The sequence below is a fragment of the Spea bombifrons genome, chromosome 3 (assembly GCF_027358695.1).
Source record: "Spea bombifrons isolate aSpeBom1 chromosome 3, aSpeBom1.2.pri, whole genome shotgun sequence".
NCBI classification, from domain to species: Eukaryota; Metazoa; Chordata; class Amphibia; order Anura; family Pelobatidae; genus Spea; species Spea bombifrons.
The window spans coordinates 109,588,145-109,594,374 of NC_071089.1; the positions used below are offsets into that span (position 1 = coordinate 109,588,145).

At 37.8% G+C, this 6,230-nt stretch overlaps 1 long non-coding RNA gene across 1 annotated transcript; it reads left to right on the plus strand.

Annotated features, from left to right (window-relative positions):
• Positions 1-5,671: 5,671 nt before the first annotated feature.
• Positions 5,672-5,899, plus strand: LOC128483080 (uncharacterized). The gene is made up of 2 exons (XR_008351038.1): positions 5,672-5,736; positions 5,767-5,899. It is a non-coding gene; the product is annotated as an uncharacterized LOC128483080 (long non-coding RNA).
• The last annotated feature ends 331 nt before the right edge of the window (positions 5,900-6,230 follow it).

Below are 6,230 nucleotides of genomic sequence, written 5' to 3' on the forward strand. Positions count from 1 at the left end.
GCCTAGGGCTAGTTGGCCAAAGCCAGAATACACCTCTGACCCCTCTTTCTTTTGACATTCCTAAGTTAATTTTCCAACTACTGACATAATTGACAGTGACTGGTCAAATAATTCTGTTAACCGTTTTACCAGTACGCTTCTAAGTTCCTCTGGGGGAATTTCCTCAGGTCCCATTGATTTATCTGGTTTACTTTTTTAGACTCGTAGTATAGCTTCTTCCGCACATGTTTTATACATCTCACTATTCCTTATTGTCTGAGATGCCTTCCCTTCACTTTGCTCTGTATGGACTGAGCAGAAATATTAATTGAGGTAGGCAGTTAAACGTTTCTTTTTTTATCAATCTAAGATTCATTGTTTTACTTTTCTCCCTTTACTTCTATATCTTAAAACTTCTATCCAGCATCGCATTGAGGCTTATCTTCCTCATTCTCACTCTTCTTGTAGAAAATGTTCACCTTTACTACAATAAGGCCACTAACAGTGACTTTTAGTAGTAGATGGCTGCACAAAACATCACAAGTACCAAAGACAATGACTAATGTTTAACTAAAAGAAGAAACAAAAAACTCACTTCAATACATTACATTACTGTATACATTTCACTTTTAAAAGAACGGGGTTTTCCATGTAAATTCCCTTTTAATCTCTTCTATTGGCCACCATGGAGATAGAAACCTTGTTAATGATTACTATACCTCTGATCTAATAAATATAAAATTCATTTAACATTTTTCTTACTGTTGGTAGCTCATATCTCACCAGTTAGTCTTAGGAGGTGACAGAAAAAAATAATAATTGACGGTTCAGTCAAAGCTATAATCTCACTCATCTGCCGAAGCAAGTGTAAAAAGGGAAATTTCCGTGCTGTCTAAAGTCCGGTGGGTTATTCGTGTGACAGATGTTGTAGCGAGGAGGTAGTTCCCATTGTGCACACTTGGTATGGTATATCAGCTGCTGACCATTGCACGGGGAAGAGAATAAATCTTTTCCAGCACATAAAAATCAGACAATAGAATCTTGCAGCCTCGGAATTTTTCGAGGCAACCGGCTTTGTTCGATAAGACATGTACCAATGTACTCTTCATATAGAAGTGTGAAAATATCAAATTGCTTTGCTAATTATTTTATTTTCTATCTATATACATGCACCTTTAGATGAATCATTTCATTTTATAAAACGGAACTGAAAAATAGGCTGATAGACAAACCGACACGCAGAAAGACAGATATTTATATATCCTTTATTGATAAATAAACCTGCAGCCTTGGAGCTCACCTTCTCCCGGGGTAGTGGCTTTGGTTAGGGCCAGGCTCGCGCCAAACACCTTTAGTAGGAGAGAACTGAGAGGGGAGTAGTGGATAACGGGTAAGGAATAGGTGGAATGGGGCCAGATATGGGTATGGTCACACCACTCTTCTGCCAACAAAGAAGAAGCCCCTGGGTCAAACTTAGCAGACCCCCAGATAACTAGTTTTTCAAATTAGTGTGTTTTAGGGTTCTCCATCCGTAGGTAAAATAATACTTAAATCTAATGGTAAAACAAGCTCTCCACGTATCACCCACCTTATCTGGATTCTTTGCAGGACATAAATAAAAATATGTTCAGTAACGCGAACGTGTAAATAATTCAAACAGGGAAAAAATATAATAGTATTTAATATACTACATGATCTGCTATGTAGCTTTCTCATTCAATCAACTAAATTGGTCTCCAATTTGAAATATAACTTTTACTAAAACTATTAAAATATTCTCATAAAAAAAAAAACAAAAAAAAAACCTGTCTGCCTTTCTGGAGGTGTATATGAGCAGGACCCCCCCCCCATCAACTAGATGTATTATTGGTAGCTGCTTCTCTTACACTGGATCTTTAAAAATATTTAATACAACAGCAAACATACAAACCACACTTTGATATAAATGTATCTAAATATTTAAAATGTGTATAATTCTCCAATATACTAACACTAAGGTACAGTATATAATTCAATAACTATCTATTTTTCTTCTTTTTAGGATGTGGGTGTATAGAATTTTGATGATGAGAAGATTTTGACAGTTTTATTAAAAGTTATATTTCAAAATAACTTTGTAGGGGATTATAATGGTATTTAGGCCCAAGAATAAAACAAAAGTATTATGAAAATAGAATTCAGACATTGTTATAACAAATATAATAATGTATACATATATATCTTGAAATCTTGGTGTACTTGTATGTTAGTCAGGAAATACCACATTTATCCAAATTTATTATTTCAGTAAAATTCTGATATATGTACATATTTATAATTATTTTTATCTGCCAATGTTGATAAAATGATGTTACCTTTGATTGGGGTCCAACTCACAGCAGTGCTGATTAAAATAATTGATATATAATGTATGTCTGCCAGACCATGAAAGCTTTGGGTTTTTTCCAGAAGTCCATGTTATCAACATTTATGCAGAATTAGTCTTGGCAATGTCCGTCTGCTAGTTTCATATGGGGTGTAATTGAGAGATAAGCAAACTTATGTTTTGTATTTTCGATAGAGATAAAGAAATAGCAAATAAGTATTTAATATTGTTCTTAAAAAATAAGATATATAACTCTATAAAACATGTAATGATATTTATCTATACAGGTTACACAAAGAATAATAAATGCCCTAGTAGACATGTCACTTGCTTAAGTATAACATATATATATATATATATATATATATATATATATATATATATACACACACACACGCACATATATACATATATATATATATACACACACACGCACATATATACATATATATATATATACACACACACACACATATATATACATAATGTACTGTGCAAAAGTTTTAGGCAAGTTTAAAAAATAAGAATGCTTTAAAATAGACATGGTAATAGTTTATAAATTCATGGGCCCATAAATTTGGATAAAATTCTGAGCTTTTTGCTTGTTTTTTGTTTGATTCGTGGGGGGTCTGGCCTCATTTTTAGGGCTTCATATGAAATCACCAGATTTACCAAAATTCTGTAAATTTGTAATTCATACGGATCCAAATGTACAAGTCTAATTCTTAATGACTTTGGCTGTATGTTTGTGGTCATACTGCAGAGTAAATTTGCCAACCCAATGCCTCCCAGATGGTACTGTGTGATGTGGTATCTGCCTGTACTTCTCAGCATTGAGGAGACCATTCATTCTGAACAAATCCCCAAACTTGCAAGGAACCTCCACCATGCTTGATTGTTGCCTGCACTAATTTTGTACCGTTCTCCACCCTTTCTGTGAACAAACTGCCTTTTGCTATTGCAGTATAACTACCTTGTGTCTTGTTGCTGCGTCATGTTGCTCAGTCATGCCATGTTGTATGACTTTTGACATCTTCAGCAATCTCATTTTGTTAGTGAGTTTGTCTATTCCTCACCCAGTTTTACCTCTGCAAAGTGTTGCCACTTTAACCCCCCAGATGGTCAAGGGGTGGACACTGAGGGGCATAAATACACTCAAAAGGTATTTTTCTACTTTTAACACCCCATCCCACTTGTGATGTAATGTTATATTGATTTGTGACACTGTTAATGTTGTTAATTTCCAAACTCTAAAGTTCTACCTTAAATGCTAATATATGGTCTACCTTAAGTCCTGTTATGTAACCAGTTGGGGGGCAGAGAGAGGGAGCAAGAGAGAGCATGGAATAAAGAAGCTTCTGCCTGATCTGTCTGTCTTTATTGTACATACAACACATGGTACCAGAAGTGTATCTAAAGAATAATGGCAAACAGCACAAGAAACATTCCTCCCCTGGATTTAGAATCTGGAAATATATCAGAAAACTGGGCAAAGTGGAAGGAGCTGATAGAGCTGGTTTATGCAGGCCCTGATGCAGCACAATGGACTGATCAACAAAAGGCTGCATACTTTCTCATCAGTGTGGGCCAAACAGGCCGGGATGTATGCAGAGCATGGTGTGCAAGTGGAAACATAGCTCCAGAGGACAAGAAAAAGACAGAGGTACTATTTGCAAAGTTTGATGAATATTGTAATCCACAAAAAAACACCACAGTGCAAAGAAAGCTGTTCTATGAGAGGAACCAAGGGGGCAGTGAATCAGTGGATGAGTGGGTCACACAGTTACAATTGCTTGCAAAAGACTGTGCATTTCATGATAGCAGTGATATGATAAAAGACAGGATATTAATGGGCAGTCAGTTCAAAGAAGTGCAGGAAAAGTTACTGCAAGAGGAAGAATTAACCTTTGAAAAAGCTATCAGAATTGCGAGAGCATATGAGATGTCAAGAAAAGACCTGCAGGTACTGGGAGGTCCACAACCACAAGTCAGTGCAATTGAAAAGCAATCTAGAAGTCACATAAGAGAAAAGGCTGACTGGAGAGGGAATAAAAGAGAAAACAGGGCTAGGAACACAGAAACAACCTGTGGATATTGTGGAAACACACACTACAAAGATATGTTATGCCCTGCAAGAGGCCAAATATGTAATAAATGCAGAAAAAAGGGGCACTTTGCCAAAATGTGTCATAATGGAATGAGCCACAGGAAGCCACAGTCACGACCAGTGTATAATATAGATGATTTGGACAACCATTCAGATGATGACACAGACGGCTCACAGATATACCTTGCATCGGTGCAGAACACACAACGCTCTGCAGATGAAGCAGTGGTCACCTTACATCTAGGGGATGCTAAGATCCCTGTCAAGTTTAAGATTGACACAGGAGCTCAGGTAAATTGCGTGCCAGGGCACATATATCGCAAATTCCTCAGTAAGGAATTACAACTCGAAACGCAGAGGCTACCAAAGCTAAGAGGTTATGGAGGAGAGGTCCTGGATGTTATTGGACATTGTCACACAAAATGTGCCTATAAAGGATCTGAAACTAATTTACAGATATTTGTCATAGAAACACAGGCTCCTGCTGTGCTGGGTCTGCGGACGAGCCAAGAGATTGGACTTATCAAAATTATAATGGCAGTTAACAGCAGTGACAACATACTTACAGCTCACGGCATTAAACATGATTTCAGTGATGTATTCAGAGGACTCGGCTGTCTTCCAGGGATATGCAAAATCCAGATTAAAGAAGGGGCACACCCTGTTATACATGCACCAAGGAAAATTCCTTTAGCTCTGCAAAGCCAAGTAGAACAAGAACTCTCAAGGATGGAAAAATTGGGAGTGATCAAAAAGGTAACAGAACCTTCTGAATGGGTCAGCTCTATGGTGGTGGTGGAAAAGAAAAACACAGGAGCAATCCGTATATGCATTGACCCACGTGATTTGAACAAGGTAATAATGAGGGAACATTACAGACTACCCACTCTAGAGGACATAGCACACAAACTTGTTGGGGCATCAGTGTTCAGTGTACTAGATGCACAGTCTGGGTACTGGCAACTACGTCTAGATGAAAACAGCAGTCGCCTCACCACGTTTAACTCCCCGGTTGGACGATGGAGATTTACCAGAGTACCTTTTGGTGTAGCATCTGCTCAAGAAATGTTCCAGAAAAAATCACACGAGCTAATTACAGGCCTGCAGGGTGTGGAAGTCATAATTGATGATTTATTGGTCTATGGCAAAGACCGTACAGAACATGACAAGAACCTGATTGCCTTGCTTAAGAGATGTCGTGAGAAGAATATGAAGCTCAACCCGAACAAACTGCAGATTGGTGTTGAGGAGGTAAGCTACTTTGGGCATATCATCAGTAAAAATGGTTTAAAACCTGATCCCAACAAGATACAAGCAATCATTAAAATGCAAGCACCAACTTCCAGAAAAGAACTAGAAACAGCACTGGGCATTTTCAATTATCTGTCAAAGTTTTCGCAGGGTTTAGCCCAACAAACAGCACCTCTACGAACTCTACTGAAGAAAAATGCATGCTGGTCTTGGGATGCTAATATGCAAACAACATTTGAGAAAATAAAGGCCACCATAAGCAAACAGCCCGGACCCATCTTGAAATATTTTGATGTAAACTGTGATACTGTTCTTCAAGTAGATGCATCACAATTTGGGTTGGGTGCAGTATTGACACAAAGAGGTCACCCAGTGGCCTATGCCTCGAGGGCACTTACGGCAGCTCAATCCAACTATGCCCAAATTGAAAAGGAAATGCTAGCCATTGTCAATGGATGTGAAAAATTTCATCAATATATCTATGGGCGTCCAGTATTAGTGGAAACGGATCACAAGCCTTTAGAACAC